The sequence below is a fragment of the Hirundo rustica genome, chromosome 6, assembly GCF_015227805.2.
Source record: "Hirundo rustica isolate bHirRus1 chromosome 6, bHirRus1.pri.v3, whole genome shotgun sequence".
In the NCBI taxonomy this organism is placed as follows: domain Eukaryota; kingdom Metazoa; phylum Chordata; class Aves; order Passeriformes; family Hirundinidae; genus Hirundo; species Hirundo rustica.
Window position 1 is genome coordinate 7,257,343 of NC_053455.1, and position 19,070 is coordinate 7,276,412.

At 40.9% G+C, this 19,070-nt stretch overlaps 1 protein-coding gene across 2 annotated transcripts in view; it reads left to right on the forward strand.

Annotated features, from left to right (window-relative positions):
* BRF1 (BRF1 RNA polymerase III transcription initiation factor subunit) overlaps positions 1-19,070 on the forward strand; it is a 171,875-nt gene that overhangs the window by 9,022 nt on the left and 143,783 nt on the right. Inside the window, exon 2 of one of the 2 annotated variants that reach the window (XM_040066096.2) lies at positions 4,727-4,807. The gene's annotated coding sequence lies outside the window, so the exon portion shown is untranslated. Of the gene's footprint in view, positions 1-4,726; positions 4,808-15,417; positions 15,458-19,070 lie in introns of those variants that run through there. The other variant, XM_040066097.1, reaches the window with a different exon arrangement.

Sequence of the window (19,070 nt, forward strand, 5' to 3'; positions counted from 1 at the left end):
CAGTTGGTAGTTATGAAAATAAGCTATGATGGAATAGATTTGGCAGTACTGTTTCAGCAGGCTGTGGTGCCTGCAGACCTGTTCATTTCCCTGGAAAAATGAGTTAGAAAATAATTCTGTGTTTCAGTTACAAACTTCAGAACTTGAATCACATACTTTTGCTTTTTTTAGGTATGAATTGTAGTGGGAGGCTTATTTACCCTACTTATTACTTCCATGGTCTAACTTCAGTAGGAAGCTCATTAATTTTTTTTATATTAGATTATCTTGTCTTCCCACAATGAAGCCATTGGTGTGATGCAGTCTGCATTCTTTACCAGACTTTACCAGATTTTTTTTCTGGGTCGGTAAATACATGTATTTGAAACAGGTTTGCCCCTACCTTGTCCCGAAGAAAGGACTGGTGGCTTTTGGGTTTAATTTGACAGGGAAGGATTTTGGTAGGATTGGTCCTGGTGCAGTTCATGTTACAAGCAGCTTCACTTGCTCATTTATCTAGAGGAAGCAAAATCTGTAATGCTGGGGCTGAATCTGTTTCTCTTGAGGTGTTGAATCTGAAACTCATCATGTCACTAGCTGACAGAAAAGTGCCCTTTAAGCTGCAAATACCCAAGTGGCTGCTCTTTGCCTCCACTGTGTGGAGTGATTTGATAAGTGCTGTTCCTCTTAACTGTTGCTTTTTATTGCTGTTCAAGATTACCACAGACTTCAAGCTTTGCTTGCACTTTTTACAGCTTGAGGGGCATTTCTATAGAGAAGCAGAGTGATATAACTTTTTTTGCAAAAGAGTTGGTGGAGCAAAACAGAAACTGCCGAGGTGCTTGTGCTGTGAGCAGCAGTGGTGATGGCTGCTTTTGTCTGATGGAGGGGTAGTCACTGTAGAACCATGTAATAGTTGGAAAAGACCTTTAAGATTGTAGAGTCCAGATGTTAACCCAGCTCTGACAAGTAGTTTAGCACTCGAATGATGCAGGGTTATGGTCTGAGTCTGGACCTGTGTGAGCTTTGACTGAGTATCATCAAGTTTCCAGACACAATCTCCTGCATCTTCAGTTCTGTTGTGTTAAGGCAATGTAGCTCACTGAGAGGATCACACAAAAACTGGGGTAGCTGTATTTCTGAGCTGCCTAACGCATCACTCCACACCTTCTGTTGTCCAAAATTTCATATAAATGTCCAAAGCAAACTTGAAGAGAAAAGGAACCTTCAGTTATGCGAAGCTGAAGGTCTGAGTGAGTTTCTAAAAGTAATCATAGAGTCATAGAATATCCTGTGTTGGAAGGGGACCCACAAGGATCATGCAAGTCACACTCCTGGCCCTGCACAGGATGCCGTAAGAATCATAGCAAATGTCTGAGAGCCTGTTGAATTCTGCCAGTCTTGGTGCTGTGACCACTTCCCTAGGGAGCCTGTTCCTGTTCCCAACTATCCTCTGGGTGAAAAACCTTTTTCTAGAAGCCAGCCTTAACCTCCCCTGACACACCTTCAGGTCCTGTGATGGGTCATGAGGGAGAACAGCTCAGTGCCTGCCTCTCCTTGTCCCCCCACGAGGAAGCTGTACCTCCAGCAGGGTCTCCCCTCAGTGTCCTCCAGGCTGAGCAGACCAAGTGACCTCAGCTGCTGCTCATATGGCTTCACCTCTGGGCCCTTCCATGGCCCTCTTTTGCACATTCTAATGGCTTTATATCTTTTTAATATTGTGGTGCCCAAAACTGCCCCCAGGGCTGGAGGTGAGGCTGCCCAGTGCAGAGCAGAGTGGGACAATGCCCTCCGTCACCCTGCTGGTGATGTTGTCCCTGATGTCCCCTCAGGACATGGGTGACTCTCCTCAGCAGATGGGATGAGTAGATGGCAATGTTCCCTGGGAGGCACCACCTCAGGAAGGAGTGCATTTGAGTTGGTAGTGTTAGTGTTGAGGATTTGGCAGGCAGTACATGAAGACACCAAATATTTCTCGGATATATTTTTATATGTCTTGAAAGCTGCATGTGAAAAACCAAAAGCCTGCTTAATTCACTTTTGAATTGTGGGGGAAGAATGGAAAAGGTCAAGAAATGTAAAAATCGCAGTTAAGCTGGGATGTTAATTTGGTTGTGCCTAGCAATTGCTGTTCCTTTCCTTTGTACTTTTTAAATTGCTAGCTTTGTAGGGATTTTTGTCTTTAAATGAATTTGATGATTTCAGTCTTCTTTTTTCAAGAGTTTATCTTTTTATTACCCAGCCGAACAGTTATGTTAATGAGTTTGGTTTGCATTTTTCTTGTAAGATTAAAGCTGATGATGGGACTACATAGTCAATGGCAACATTAGTTTGCAGTTCTGAGAGTGTAAGTGCTCAACAGACTAGTTTCTGTCAGTTTTCAAAGACAAATGCTAAATAGAGATGTTCAGCCTTTCCAGTTAACTTGCTGAAAAATGGGTACATCAATTCTGATAGCAGAATCTGTCTTTCAGATAGCTCTGCTAGTATCTGCTGCAGTCTCTATAGCTTGGAAAGAAATTTCTTTTATGTATGATGTTACAGCTTGATGTCTCATGAAAAAGAGTCTTAAAGAAGAAAATCACTGAAATCTCAACTTAATTTCATTTTGTTGATATTATTCTGGATTTTAACTCCAGAGTAAGTTAAATTATTTAGTTATTAGTATTGTTTATCACCACTGTAAGACTGTTTTGTGCAGGCTTTTTAGTAGTATCAGGGAAATGCTGTTTTGCCAGTTACAGTCCAGAGCAGTTCAGTATTTTGGTATATTCAAGGGTAGAGGGGACTGGGAAGTGGAGCCTTTGTGTACAGAAGCAGGCAACAGTGTCTTTGCCACAAGTTCTGGGTCAGCCTCCTGCCTCCAGCCTGCTTGCTCCTGCCTTGTGGTTGGTGTCCCCCTCCCATGTACTGATGCTGGGCTCTCCTGCTGCAAATCAGACTAGTGAGGAAGCCTGTAGTAAAGCAAACCTTAAAACAACAAGAAAAAAGGGAAAATGGGAGGTAGAATTTCTGTTTAGATTTGCTATTGAAGAAAAGGAATGTTCAATGATTGCCATTGTTGATACGTTTTTTGCCAGGTAAACCATTCTCACTAAATGTACAGCAAAAATTTTATGCCTTCTTTTGTAGCTTGGTAACCTCTCTCTGGTTTGCTGCATTGGTTTATTTTCAAGTGTTTGTGGAAATACAAGGCTGTACCTGTAAAAATGGCAAGGAGACATTGCTGTCTCTGATAGTAACAGAGTTGAGAGAGTTACCTCTGTGCCCAGTGAGGAGATCACTTGAATGTGTTTCACTTCTTATTAGGATGAAGTACTTAATCTGTGGGGCATTTATGTAAGAGCTGATTATTGTTTGTTAAAGGATCTGTTAATGAAGTAGCATTGGTTTCTGTTGTGGATAGCACTGGAAACCTGATTTAAAGGTTATATGGAAAAATAAGCTTTGAAAGCTATAGTAATTCTGCAGGAATATTAGCTTATTAGCTTTTCTGGGTTTTGGTTTCATTTGGTTTTGGTTTTTTTCTCAGTATAGATGTACATTAAGTGTAACTGAGAGGAGTCTAGAGCTAAAAAAGTCTGGTTAGAGTGAACAGCTCAGGTCACAGTTTCTCATCAGTTGTACCAGCCATGGAAGAATCTTCTGGTGTGCACAAGGAATGCCCTGAACTGCTTTAAAGAGCCACTTCATTCCCCTCTCTGTATCTCTCCTAAAGCCTCTCTGGTTTGTTCTGAAGAGCTAGTTTAAGAGGAGAAAACAGCCACAAGAACTTGAGGAAAAGCTGTAGGCATCATAGACAAAAAGATGGCTTTTTTTTTCCCTATCCCAAAGACCAGACTACTTGAATTAAAAAGAAGTCCAATTACTAACAAATTGCTTGTTTTCATTCCTATGCAATTTAGCTTTTTGGTCTCATTTGCTGTTAAGCTGATAGATTCAGTTATCCTGCTTGAGGTACCCTGATTGTTTTTTTAAAAAAACCTTCCTGCTTTAGTGGGAGACTACTTTTGTCCTTGGTAGTTTAATTCCCTGTTCTGCAAGATTGGTTTTCATGAGTAGTTTCACTGACTCCCAGCCATTTCCTGCATTCAGGCTGCTCAGCATTGGCGTGGATGCCCAAACTAGCCTCTAGCTTATGTTGATTTACAACTCAGACTTCTTTTAAGTCTTCCAACCTTTCAGGATGTGAAAGTAGCAGTTCCAGACTTGCAGTTTTTGTAGCCTAAGTGTTGCTGTGTTTACCTAATGACAAACTGAAGTTACTTTCAAGTAAGTGTGTTGTCTGTAGTAGCCAACACAGTCATTAATGAATGCTAAACATGTTTTATGTTTTAAAATGCCAATAATTACCTATTAAAATTCTGCCAATTCTTCATTGAATATTCTTCAGACAGAAAATACCAACTAAGCAATTTTTTCCTCCTTTATTTTGAGAAATATTTTACAGTACTGGTTTTCATGTGCTGCTTAAAATAGACATTGAGAGATTTTTGTCGTTTCTTTGGGACTGAGATTGGGAGGGTTTATGGAGTCATGTAATTCTTCTGGTATCCCAAGAAAGAAACAATTTGCACAGTTTTGGTACTTGATGTGTTAAGTACTTTAAGACCTTCTTAATGTTGTTTGGCATGTTGTAGATGATACAGATTCTGAATTTATCGGCACAATAAGTTTTATTTTAGTATTTTAATTAAGTTATTCTCTTTGACGTGTCTGGTGTTTGTTTTTTTTTTTTCCCTAATAGGTGCAGGGAAAACACCAACTTTAGGAGGAGGATTCCACGCCAATCTGGGAAAGGAGTCACGAGCACAAACTCTACAGAATGGTACTAGAAAATTTTAGTTTTGCTGATATGAATTCTTTTTATTATATGGTTGAATCAATTAATTTTTCATTTTGAATGTGACCTCAAAACCTTGGCAGACCCCTCCTTATTCAGTGGACAAGTCTGCCTAGTGCTGATTTTTCATTGTGCTCTCATTTGGCTGCTACACCTGATTTATGAGTTCATGTAGCTGACTGACAAAGGGTAATGGCACCTGACAATATTACTGTGGTTTAAAAGGGCTTTTTCAAGGTTGACATGCCTATTGCACCTTTTTATTATCGAAACCTGTTGTGGCTTTTTATTTAGCCAGTTTTCAGGGTTCTTGAAATGCTTTATACATGTTTATTTTTAAGTATAATTCTTCAAATATTTTGGTCTTAAGCAATACAAGTGTGAGATAATGCATATAAGTAATCATGTGCTTAAAATGGGATCATTGAAAAGAGAGACGAAAAATGGAAAAAAGGTTTTAGCGCACCGGTGACATTAAAATAAATATTCTCATTACACGCTTTACATTTTAATTGGGATCTCCATATTCTACACTCTTCAAAGAGGGTGAATAATACCAGCTTTTATTCCAGGAGCAGAATGGTCTTCCAGTTTGCTGTTGCTCATATCAAGGGACAGGAGTTGTCATTTTTTGGCTAATTAATACTCCTGTCTCATGACTCTTGGAGATGACAGCTGATGGACTGTCATAGCAAAGTCTCAGAAGCTGACATGTAATTAACCAGGGATGTAAATGGGTTTTACTGATAAGGTACTCATTTAGGGGAGCTATTTTAGAGAAAGGTATTTTCCTAAATTAATCTTACATTTGCAACTCAACACAGAAAAATCTTGCCTATATTATGCCTCCATAGGTATATGAAGAGTCAGATTGAACTGATATTATATCTTCTTAGGTATAGACAGGTTAAGATTGATCTGTGTCATTGAAGTACAGTCAAATTACTCTACTCAGCATTATTCAGCTGATGTATGTACAGATTGTTTTATATACAGAATGTTTTATTCAGCTGTTTTTACTTAAGTGTATTGAGCTCTGTTTGGCAAAGTAAAGCTTGCACTTTAGGTGAGCTGGTGTCAGTGTCAAGTCTGAAGTTACTATCTTAGGAAGTTTAAATTTCCTGTCTAACATGTAACCTATATAAGCAGTGGGATAAAGCCACTCAACATAATGAAGACTGGTTTTGGATTAAGGCACTTTGATCAAAACTGTAATTTTGAACAGGCATTTCAAAAATAAATTGGCTTTTTGTGCATAAGAACTTCACAGTTGTCTGTTATTGTAGAAAAGTAAAATGCTGATGAAGGGGAATCTGTCTTGTTGCTTTGTGGAGTGTTTGAATCCTTCAAAGGCCCTTTTGGTTATGCCAAAAGGTAATCACAAGTAAAGACAGTGTAGGCGTTTCTCTAGAATCTAAACACAGCTTTTTTCTTGGATGAGTGTTTGCTGGGGAATATGTCTGAGCATCTTCCTTCCCCACCGCTTTGTGTGGGGGCCTCCCTGATCGAAAACAATGATTGTGACTTGGCTAAAGTATATCAGCATCGTAGACAAGAAATTTTAGTTGCTTTAAATTAACTTATCTCCCAAACACTCTTGAAACAGGAAAATAATTTGGTTTTTTAGTTACACCTCTCTGAAGCTCTTTGCAGGTCTTCTTCTATTTTCTTTTTCCTGTGTCTATCCTTTATATAAGGAGCAAGTATTTGGTCTTTGATTTCTGTAGCCAACCTACATTTGTCATGCTGCCAATCTGTCTCTGGGAAAGTTCTTTTCAGTGAGCTAAGTGATGTTCTTGCTCAGTCCCAGCCATGACAACAGCAGCTGATATTTCAGGTAGAGCAATTGGTGTTTGAAAGGCTTTTCTTTTCCGCCACTGTATAATGAGCCGGTTGTCTGCTGCTTTTAATCACACTTCTGGCTTTACATAGTTTTTAATTGCAAATTGAGCTATGGCAATGAGCTTAAAAAGTCTCACCCTGTCACTGTGGGCCCATGATCATGGCTTTTTTGGGGGCTGAAATGACGTTAAATATCCATCATGGTTAGACTTGAAAGTGTAGCAAGGTAAATGAACTTACTGTATGTATTTAAAGGAGAGGTATGGAGTTGTTCATTGAGTGAAACTGAAGTGAACAGGTAGTTGGCCGTGTGAAAAATGAACAGTTATAAAAAATGCCGAGCTACTTACTTATTTATTACTTACTTACTTATGGTGCCACCATGTTGGCATTTCCAAAGTTAACTGTGCTGCAGATGAGGTGCTGAAGCTCGCTCCCGTGGGGATGCTGGCGCAGGACAGCCTGGGAGGGAGGCCTGGTCCTGCCACTCGCTGGTGGCTTTTACACCAAGGCTGCTGCTGCCTTCGGTGCTGTGAGCACACGATTCTCTCCTGTACTCCCGGTGCCCCACGCAGGCTCCTGCTGAAGGGAGGAGCCGGGCCCTGGGAAGCAGGGAAGGGCGGCGGATGGAAGTCCCCAGTGTGCCGGAGCGCAGCTGAGAGCCTGTGTGTGGTCCGAGGGCTCGCTCGGCTTGCCAGCAGCCTGCGGGCCTGCGGTGCAGGGAAAAGTCCGGCCGTGGAGCAGGGGCTTGCTGGGGTTTAAAAAACAACCACCTCCCCCTGCTGTCTCTCCATCCCCCCACTCCTTCCCCATGCAGTTTGGGCCAAATTCCCCCTTGCTGTAAAGGCTGTCTTTCCAGGGGAGGTGGAAGGGAGGTGATCTGGACTCGCTGTCTCTTACTTAATTACCAGCAAAGCAGCTGGGCTTGGCTGAATGTATGATGCTGCTATTTTTTGAGGCTTTTAATGAAAGGATGTTTAGAATTAGATGAAGAACAGTTTTGCATTAGAATGCTTAAGGTGATGACTTTTTTTTTTTTTTCATGCATTCTAAAGTGAAGAAATGCAGAAGTAAGATCTCCCAGCAGCTGCTCATCAGTTTTGGACTCTTCTAGAAAATCATGGTGTACACTGGTGTTTTTATAAATATGTATATTTATGCTCTAAACAAAGCCATGGGTAAACCCTGAACATTTTGTAGTTGTCAGGTTTGTGTAAGAATGACCATTACACAGAACTCCCTTACCACACATGCCTTTGCTGTACGTTTCCTGACTATTTATAATGCAACAGTGCGTGGCCATTCAATTTCTGCCGTTCTTTGCTGAACCAGCTGATGTTTGTGTGTGTTTGTTTGGGAATTGGCTGCTTACAGAAACTGGAGTCTTGTTTACACTTGCTAAAATATTTATGCAGAGAGGAATTAATACTGTTGTATTTGCTCATAATCACTTTGATTTTCAGCATGCAGTACTGTGCTAATTGAGTGTATGAAGTTCCACAAGTTCAACAAGCTCAGGCCCACAAAATGCTTTGTATCTGTGCATACAGACCTAATTTTTATAGTAAAAACCTGCACACCCGTGAGATGATGTGGTGTTTCAGCTTCAACTTTGTTTTAAGGGATATGGCAAAATAGCTAAATACTACTGATTTTCTGAAAAAGAAGAATTATGGATAAAATATCAGCTCAGGGTGGGGGAGTCTTTGACAAGACATCTTCCTCTGTTCCTGAGCCTCTTCAAACTTCTTCAGTATTGGTCAACACTTACAGTTACATCCAGGGTTGAAATGCCAAGTGATGTCTCTTTAAATCCCATTTTACAGTTCTGTGCTGCATTACATAATCTCTCTAAATAGCCAGTTTATTCTTGGATCCTTGCAGGCAATCTGCTCTTACTATATCCGTGTCAGAGTCGTTGTTACAAGGGAGTTGTTCTTGACTTGGGGCTCTGATACTTTCAATAGTCCTCAGTGACCAAAAAGAAAAGGGAGAGGGGAAGGAGGGTCAATGGCATGATTATAACTTGAAAGCTTCAGTTGCAGATATTCAAATTTGGTTTAAACTAAGTTTGAAGAGTGCAGCTGCATCTAGCTTAATCCAATTCCTGAACTGTTATTCTGTGTTTTTAATTATATCTTTAAATGAATGTGTGTTTTCCCTTAGTCCTCTTAAATACCAAAACATAGCTAACAGTATTTTAAAGCTAAATGGGAAAGCGTTTCTGAAGATGTTCTGCAATGCATTTTTGACTGTTTACTTTTAAACTATTTGCTTAATTCTTTAAAATTTGTTATCATCTCTCATTTCATAGCTGGTTTGTTACAGGTGATTATGGAGGGTTCTGCTTCCTCCCATAACTGTACGTTGTGAATTAGACCAGGACAATATATTACATGTGTGAAGAACAGAAGTATCCAAAGGGGAAGAACAGAGAACACTGTTTAACAAAACTAAAACAGCAAGGGAAGGGAGAATAGTGGAATCTTACAATAACTGAGATTGGAAGAGATCTCTGGAGGCTGTCAAAACGGTGGCTTTGAAGTTACATTAAGCTGCTGAGGGCCTAGGGCAGCTGAGCTCCATTATTACCAAAGAAGAATATGACAGTTTCCCTGGACAACCTGTTCTCCAGTGGTTGGCTACCCTCACTGTGAGGAATTTTTTTCCTTGTGTTGAGTCAGAACTTACTTTGATGAAATGTGACTCTTGCCTCTTGTCCTTTTGCTGTGCATCTCTGGTGATGCAGCTCTTGGCTGCATCTTTATGACCTCCTACTGCAAAGCTGAAAGCACCAAAGAGAATTCTCCCTCAGATTTATTGGGATTCAGCAAATTCATCTGTCAGCCTCATCCATGTGTGGCAGTCTCCAGTCATTATAGGGACTCTCTGTTGGACTTGTTCCAATATGCCTCTTCTGCAGAGGAGTCCTGAACTGGACAAAGTACTCTAAATATAGTCTCACAAGTGCTCAACAGGGGATGATAATCACTCCTCTGGACCTGCTGGCTGCAGCCTTAATAACGTGGCTCTGAGATGGGGTTAACCTTCACCACTGCAATTGGGTGCTGCTGAGCCGTGTTCAGCTTTTTGTCCATGAGGAACCTAGACTCTTTTCTGCAAAAAAGTCAGACAGTCCTCAACCTGTGTTTTTGATCTGCAGTTCTTCTGTCCCAGGTGCAGAAAAATTGCATTTGGCTCATGAGGCTTCTGACAGCTCAATTCTGCAGCATCTTAAGATACCTCTGAATAATGGCTCTGCCCCTCAGCATATAGGCCACTGTTCCAGAGGGATGTCATCTGTAGGCTGGCAAAGGAAACCTCCTGGCCTGTTATTCATTCATGTTGTTAATGAAGGCATTAAACAGTGTTGACCCCAATATCAATCCCAGTTTTTACTCTGATGGTGAAAGTGGTGAGCACTATGTTTTGAACCAGGCCAGCCTTTCACCCAAGTTGCTGTTCACTGGCCTAGTCTAGATCTCCACAATTTGGCTACTACAGAGAATGATGAAAAGGGATAAGGTTAGAATTTATGAGCTGTGGTTAGAATTTTATCTTGACTGCATTTTGACTGTTGCAGTTGGTCATGATCTACTCTCATTGAATCTGTGCTGGCAATTCCTGGTAACCTTCTTGGGTTTTGTGTGCCTGGAATTGGTTTCCAGGTAGATTTGTAGCCCTCCCAGAAGCTGAGAGGACCTTGACTCACCTTAGGTATCTTACTTCTCTGGAAGAGAAGCCTGATGCTTGCTGCCTTCTAGTCAGAGAGAACCTCTTCAAGTTCCTACAACTTTTTAAAGATTGCAGAGATTACTCTTTTTACCGCCTCCCTTTGCGTTCTCAGATGTATCCCATCAAGTTCAATTAACTTGTGTGCATAGATTGTACCTAAGGGAGCCCTTGCTTAGTCTTTCCTCACCATGGGTAGTTGCCTACCACTTCCCGGAGCCACCCGAGGCCCTCTGAAATCCAGTGCTGTAATTATGCTGCCCATCTTCCTTAACACCCCTCAAGATCTTCTTAATCTTGGGTTGCTGTAACTAAGCCTGCCATCAGACTTTACATCCTCCACCATTTCTTCCTTTCCAGAGTGGTAGGTGTATCACAGCTTCTGCTTGCCCTGTTCCTGATGTGCTCTGGAATTCCGCTGGATTGCCTGTGACCCACTATGGTTCCTGTAGAGCAGCTCCATGAGAACCTGGAAGTCTTCCTGCTTTCTAAAGAAAGCTTCATCTTCAGAATCAGATGGTCTATGGCAGGGGCTCGTGACTGTTTCTTTTGGCCTTGCTTCCCATCCAGACCTGTTTGCTCTTTATTGGCCTGTCAGTCATTTGTCAGCAGAGCTTCACACTTTCAGGCCCTTTCTCTGTGTTGAATGAATCCCTGTCACCTTCCTTGTCTTTCCTTCTTGTGCAGCTTGTAACCATCCATCTCATTACTCCAGGCACGTGAGCTGTTCCACAATGTGTTTGTAACTCCCCAGTGAATTCGTAGTTCTGCAACTGTGCAAGTCTTCCAGACTGTTTCCTTTGTCAGATGCAATCTTTTCTTTGACTCTTCCTCCTGTATCAATTCCTGTCCCCAGTTTTGATTTCAATAATGAAAATTCTAGTCTAGGCTCTCTGCCATTATCTTGTCCTTGCCTTCATTTCTGTTGTGATAGAAGCTAATCCTAATCCTCTCATCTCTCTGTTTGTTAGCACATCGAGTTTTCTCTTGTTGTCTGTTAAACTAATCATTGCTTAAAGTTCTCCTTTTCTGATTTTGCTTCATATCTTCCTAAATTTCTTTACTCACTAAGGCTTTGAAAGACTTTCTCTTCTAGCCGGACCATTGCTTCAGTTTTACCCTTTGATCTGTCTACTGCCTTGTCCCTTACGAGTCCTCTCTTATTAACAATTTTTCTTTCATCTTCACATTATGTGTTAACTTCCCCTGTCTCTCTTTGAAGGAGGATAAGGGGGAATCTTCTTTTCATTAGGGATGATATTACATGTATTTTGTGTGTGGCTGGTTTTTTTGGGTGGTGGATTTTTTGTTGTGTGTTTGGTTTGGTGGTTGAGGTTTCAAGTACAACCTTTTCCCTTGGTAAACTTCTTCAACCTCAACATACCTCTTCCATCTAGTCCTATATCACATCTGGACATGGGTGGCAGAATTTAGATGCCTGTATGAGCTCCTGTTTCTCATCTCCTTTCAGAGGCTCTGCATAGAGGCAGACTGATTCAGGGTGCGATTAAATTAATCCGAAAGGAAGTCAGTGACTCATTCTCTGAAGCGTCTGTTTCTCTTCACTCACTGAAGGGAAGTCTATATTGACTAAGCCCAGTCACTCATCTCTGGAGATAAGGGTGATGAATCGTAGGCTTTGGTGTCTGCTGAATCTGGCTGTATTTGTGTTTCTCCTTGTTGACATAGAGTTAACATGGCCAAAACTGAACTACGAATTGCATCCAACTGTTCTGCCCTTTTGCATGTTAACAAGTTCAAACTTCCCACTGAGGCCACTCACAGCTTTTTTTCCTCCTGTCTTGTAGATCCAGCATCTGCTAAACCATGGATGTATCCTAGCCATAACATTCACATATTTGTTTCTTGAATAAGTGTTTCTTGACTTTCATTACTCTCTCTCTCTCATCAGAACATGCTCCAGAGCCAGGAATGTAGAAACGTTGTGAGCTGGGATGATAATTCTTTGGTCCTTAACTTCTTCATCAAACAATTTTAAAGGAATGTTGTTTTCCCCGCTTGTTTCCCCTTTTGCATTTGTGATTTCTGTTACTGATCACATAACAATTCAACAGAGAACTTTCCTGGTGTTACTGGGCTGTTGTGTTTGACTTCCAGCTTACTGGACTGCTGTTCTTCTGAGGCTTGCTTGGATCTCAGTAAGTGTGGGCTTTCCTGGTCCTCTGCTTCAATGCAGGCTGTGGTAAGTTCCAGCAGCACAAGCCACAGCTTGATGCTGGACTCCCTGGTGGCTGAGTTTTCAGGGTATCTCAGTATCTTGGACACTTTCCTCAGAGCTTCATCTTCCAGGGTTTGCAGGCAGCTGCACTAATCAGTAAAGACTTGAAAAGATGGGAAAAACACTTATCTAAGGAAAGCAAAAAACCTCAGAGGCAGAAAACCTACTCTTAGCCAGCATGAGTTACTCCAAGAATTTGGGTAAAAGCAGGAAACTGTACTTCCCTATTTCCCTATTACTCTAGAGTAATTTGATTCAGAGGCCTCTGAGGAAGCTGGGGTCCTTCTGGTACTCTGGTTTCTTCTTAAGCACATGGAGAATCTCTTCGATCTCATTTTGCTAATGAGACCCTGTACTTCATCATCTCCAGTTACCATTGTTAAAAGACCAGTTGAGTTCATCAGCTGATCAGGGACAACCTTTTGGTTATACGTTGATTAATTACTTTCTACTTGAGTTGAAATTTGAAAATTTTTATCGTCTTAAATCTTGGCCATTTTTGTGTTTTGCTGAAGAGTGATGAATAAAGTACCTGTCTTGGAGATGCTTTTGATGTGCTCTTTATCCTTATAGGGACAGTTTAATGGAGAAGAGTCCATGTGTCCTTTAATGAGATCTGATCTAAGAAGAAGATCTGGGGTCCTTTAAGAGTAGAGATCTGCTGGAGATAATGTCTAGATTTTGCCCAGAGGCTGTTTGACAGCTTAAAAATTTGAGCACAGCATTCCACTGGGTTGAAATATGTGAGTCAAGCTTTGCTGGTCTTCCTAACTCTGTTCCTGTGTTTGCTTAGCCAGAAAAGGGAAAAATTAGAAAAGGCATTTCTAAAGTTCCTCAGCAGTGTTGGTTCGGTCTGTATGTGACTGAGTAAACAGAGAGATTGTCCTGGGACTGAGGACAGTCTCTTACTTTTAAAGGTTGTCTTTGAAGTTGAAAAAAAATAAAATTGCAGTCTTAATCAAATGAGTTAACAAGACTTGTGTTGTCTTAACTAATAACTAGAAATATTTGCATGTTCAGCTGCTTTGAACTGGCCTGTTTGTGACTCTGGAGTTAAAAGCATCTTTCATGATTCCTTTGCTCTGGCTCCTCTCTGGTCTCTGCTCCGTCTCTTTGTTTATTAGCTGGCTGTGGGCAAGAGAACTCTCGTGGCAGGGAAGCACAAATCTCTCCTTCATTTCATCAAACAAGAGAAGAAATGCCCTCTAAAGTTCTGCACACATGTGAAATTTCTTGCTTGGATATTAAAGTTTTGGCCTTTTGTATTTCCAAATTTCTCCCTGTTAAATTTCAGAGTTTCTCTGTGACGCAGAGTAGCACGATACTGATCTCATTTGTGGAATTCACTGATGGAGATTTATTTCCCTGCAGCCTTGTGTAGGTAATTGAAACTTGTCATTTCTCTTGAGAGCAATCCTGTACTTAAAGATAGTTTACCTAGTAGGCTTATGTTTTTTAAAACATTTGCTTTTTATAGTACTATTCATGAGGAAATGAACTTAGGTATTAATAGGTTCATCTTCCTTCTCATACAGTGTGGCAGAAAATAGGCAACCGCCTCTCTCTCCTTCCTCCCCCTCTAGTAATATCTATAAATTTCAGCACTAGTAATGTGCCCCTTCTAACAATCCTCTGTATTAAGACATTTTGGCTTTGAAATGTTGCTAGACAAGCTTGAAATATACTCCAGGTAATACAGCTTTGGTTTATGTTCCGTGTAACTGCTGCTTTCTTTTTTGATAATGAAAAGAAAGCGTATGTCACTTTTGTGGCATCGGACTGTCTCAAACATTGAAACATGAGTTTTGAAGTGTTTATGTCGTTTTATAGGCACTGTGGCTAAAAACTTGAGAGGAGGAAGGTTGTTGTTGCTTTTTGGTGTTGTGTTCTCTGATAGTGCTGAGTTCTTGTCATGTGTTGAAAGTGCTTTTTGTTTTGTTCTGTGAAATAAATTGGAGCGTTGGTGATGTGACAGTACAAGAAAGCGTTCCCCAAGCCCGAGGGTCTGCAAGTGCGATTTGCTTTTGGAGCTATTGCATTTTTTTTTGAAGATTGTTTTTCTGAAATAATGGCCACAGCATTAAACTTCTGGACCTTTGTAGAAATAACAACAGAAAAAAATCAGAAACCTCTGGGTTCTGTATCAGGTGTGAAATGTGTGTCAGTGGCAGCTTCCTGTATCCGGTACAGCCACACCAGCAAATTTATTAGCAGACTACCTATGTCAGCCCCCTGCTCAGAAGAAGAAACCACCAGAAACCTCCAAACCAAACTCTGGTCCCAGTTTGAACAACAACTCTGTGCATGCAAGCAAGTTATCTTTGAGCAGGGTGATTGCAGCGCTGGGGTTTGCTGTCCTTCCCTGCAGGTTGTGTCAGCCCAGAGGGCTGGTTTGGTGTGGTCTGTGGGTGGGAAGGAGCTGTTGTGTGAAGGTTTGGAACTGCTCTGGGTGGTGTTGCCATCAGAATCCTGCAGCTCTGGAGTCCAGTTCCGCGATAGGTGCCTTGTTCAAAAGCCAGTTCAATCCCAGCCTTTCCCATCCCTCAATTACCCCTTCCCACCCCCTACACCCAAATATGCTGGGCCTTATCTTGGGCAATGCACCTCTTTACTGGAACCCTGAAAAAATCTGGGTTTCACAAGCCAAATAAAAAAAAAAGAAAAAGAACCAATCCTTATTTTTTTCTTTCCTTGTTTTCCTTTTATCATTTCCCTCCTCCACATGCCACCATAGATTGGAGGAGGCAGTGGGTGACGTGGAGGTGAGCAGGAGCCTCTTACACCCGTTCTGCAGCAGGGGAGGCTGAACACAGAGCTGCACAGTGAGCTTCTCTATTTCTTTTTTCTCTTAGAGTTTCTTTAAACATTTGTTTATAACCCACTGTCCTGTTACGTTCAGTCCTGCACAGTCAGGGTGGAGGAAGGTGTTTTTTGTTCTCTTGGCCGGACTTAACATGAGTGGGAAGGTTTTTAGAAATGTTCTGTTCATTGACTGCTGCTGGCAGATGGATGCTCTCTGCTTGAAGTGCCTCAGGCCTTGATATCTTCCGTTTTCTCCCCCTCCCTCCTCCCAGCACACACCCTGGAGTGTGCAGGCTGTGCTAATTTAGTCACAACTTAAAAAGGAGTGAAGATGAAGAAATGCTCGGCTCTAACAGAATTCTTGCTGCTCGTGACATCTTTGGGGAGTACATTTTCATTTCAGGGACCCTAAGGATTTTTTCCAGCAACGTTTATTAGGTGTTCTGCGATGCTTCGATGGAGCAGCAGTAAAATTTGTAATGCGTTTTAGGACCAAAATGCTAATTCTGTTTATATATTAATCAGTTTAGAAAATACAGCATACATGACATCCAGTTCGGTATTTTTCAAGTATTTTAGTAACTCAGGCGTGACTGTTTCTGGTTCTGAGGTGGCTTTTCTGCCTGTCTGAACTTCAAAGCAAACCTTTAAACAATCATTTGGTTAACCTAGTATGTTAAAACACTGGAACCAATTGCTGTATTTTACAAAACTGAGTGTTCCTATGTCAAGAGTTTTCCTTACTTATCATCAGAAGTCAGCTGATGTTAGGTCTGAAGAGTTTGATTAATTTTTTAACTAAATCACAAAATTTTACCATTTGCTGGTAAAAATTGCATGTATTTTTAATGGAAAAAATTTCCAGATTATAAAAATTCCGAATTAAAAGCTGTTCTGTGCTGATGACCGTGCCTTAACTTAGTGGATGGGTTCAAAATCCTGTACAGCCTCAATCACCAGGTGGTGCTGTTACACACGGCTCAAAACATGCCTGGAAAATGAGTTTCAATTCTGCCATTGCCATGCTTATTCAAGTGTAATTTCATGGGAGGAGTGGTGAGAAAGAGAATTTCTTTCTTTAAACATGTCTTTAAAGTAGAGCCTTTCCTGAAAATGTTGGGTTTGCTCTAGTGAGAGCTGCTCAGAGCGGAATTTTCTCTCACATGGCTTTTTGGCCATGTTTGATGTAAAAGTGTTATATGGGATAATTCAGGAGGTTGGATGCTGGATGTGTGGGACCATGTCTGGGCTGTAGACAGAGTATTCGTCCTTGGGTGCTGAGATAATGAAAGCTTGCAGTAAGGAATGAAGGAGTGCAATGTGCAAGTATTGAATGTTTTAGCAAAGGTGAAAGGCTTCAGAAGCTGGACATAACCTGTTTCAGGAATGAGATGGAATTTAACCTGGTGAATTTGGAAGGGCAGGAACTTCAGTCTGCTCTGGAAAGACTCTCTTTAAAAAAAGAAATGCAGGCTCCTAATGCACAATGTATTTTCAATGTCTTCAGTAAATGTAGTGCTTTTTCTCTTATTTATATGTATGTTGCAGAGTTTTTTTCTGGAAAAAACTTTGCAACATACGTACAAAATGTAGTAATTTTTTTTTTTCCCCTCAGCAGTTGTAAAGTAATTAGAGTTGTAAAGAAAGTTGTTTTTTTCCTAAGGCTTTGCAGAACTGGTTGTTTATGGTTAAATGTAGAATGGGAAATCATGAGTTTAAAGTTCCAAACTATTCCTCTAGACGAAAATGTTTTCCCCCTCTTTGTACTCAAATAATTGAATAATTTTGGACAATAAAAACAGCTAAATACTAGACTGCTTAGATTAAACCTAAGTAGTGCTAAACATGTAGATAGAAATGAAGGAAGTTTAAGTAATTGCAGGAGGGGGGAAGAATTCTCAGATGCATAGTGCCTCCTGAAGGCATTATTATTGCTGTAATTTTAGATGTAATTTCCTACACTAAGAATAAAACACTTGAAAAATGACTGCTATTATTTCCTACTCAGAGATTTTTCTTTTAACTTTGTTTTCTAATAGCAATTATAAGCAAATGACACTTAAAAAGTAGAGAGAGAGATCTCCTCAAACCCGGGCTCCAGTGTGGCAAGCTGGGCTTAGCATACTTAAGCCTGGTTTTGATCCATGCTGTGTAGACCTGCCCTGGATATCAGCAGGAGCTGTATTTGCTCGGCATTACTCTTTGGGACACCAAGTATGTACCTAGAAGATGGCTTTAATCACCAAGATTTAAAGCCTTCATGCTGTTACAACAAAGCTGCCCCAAACAAACCCAGCGAAAATTAATTGGAAAGGCCACTGATTGCTTAGGAGTTTAAAGTCAGTTCAGAGGATTCCTGTGTTTTCAACCCGAAGAGGCTTCTCTTGAGTTTGAACAATAGAAAAATCAAACATGAATCTTTCTTCAAAGAAAGGTCATTAGCACCGAATGCCACAAAAAAAGTGGCTAATTATGTCCAAATGTGTGACTCCCCATGAAGTTATATTACGCAAATGAGCATATAAATGAATTTTTAATAAAATCAATTAGGAATGGGATTTTTAGAAGAAAGCTGTATACTCTTCCTTTATGTGCCCTAGTACCACTCAGTCAATTATTTGTACTTTTGGGTAGTATATGATGAAATGCATAATACTAAGAAAGCAGATTCGGATCACAGTTCCAGTTTCTGAGGTATACACAGAACTGGGTTTGTGGAATCACTTAGGATGTATAGGAATTGCACCCGCATCTTCTCCTGTATGGCTGTCATTCCTTAGAGAGAAGATATATTGATTAGTGTTTCCATTGTACTTTAGGTGTACTATTTGATTGCTCTTACAAATCAGGATTCAGGGAAAGCACTCTGTGCATTTTTACGGTAGGAATCATGAATTTGCTATTTTGCTCTGTAGCCCGTACACTTGGGATGAATTTCTGAGAATGGGTTGCCCTGCAGACACTGGGTCATTACGTCTGGTCTGAGGCTTGAGGGTTTTTCTGGTAACAATACAGAACTAGGGAACCTGAGGTTGCTAATTTCCTGACCTTAGAAAATTGATGCATAAGACAAAGCCACCCTCAATGTCCTTCCTTTTTAGAAGGCATCACATTATCTTGTCTAAAAGGGAGACATAAATATTGCGGTTTCCAGCCACACTCTGGCAGGTTAGCACAGGTGCTAAAGCACAGCTGATCATCCTTAAAAGTCATCCTGGTACTTATTTCCAGAGTTTGGCAGAGCCAGTTCATGCATTTCTGGTTCTGTTGAGCACGTGTGCAAACTCAGAAGCATAGAAATACTTCTACGTGGGAAAAGACATTTATAAATTAGATTAGGAGATGGATGTCTTTGCTTGTGGCATGTAGTGACAGGACAAGGAGGAATGGCTTTAAACTAAAGGAGGTTAACTTTAGATGAGATATTAGGAAGAAATTCTTCCCTTTAAGGGTGGTGAGACACCAGCTGATGCTGCTTGGGGAAGTTGTGGCTGCCCCATCCCTGGAAGTGTTCAAGGCCGGTTTGGATGGTGCTCGGAGCAACCTGGACTGGTGTCCCTGCCCATGGCAGGGGGTGTTGGAGCTTGATGATCTTTAAGGTCCCTTCCAGCCCAAACCATTTTGTGATCCCAT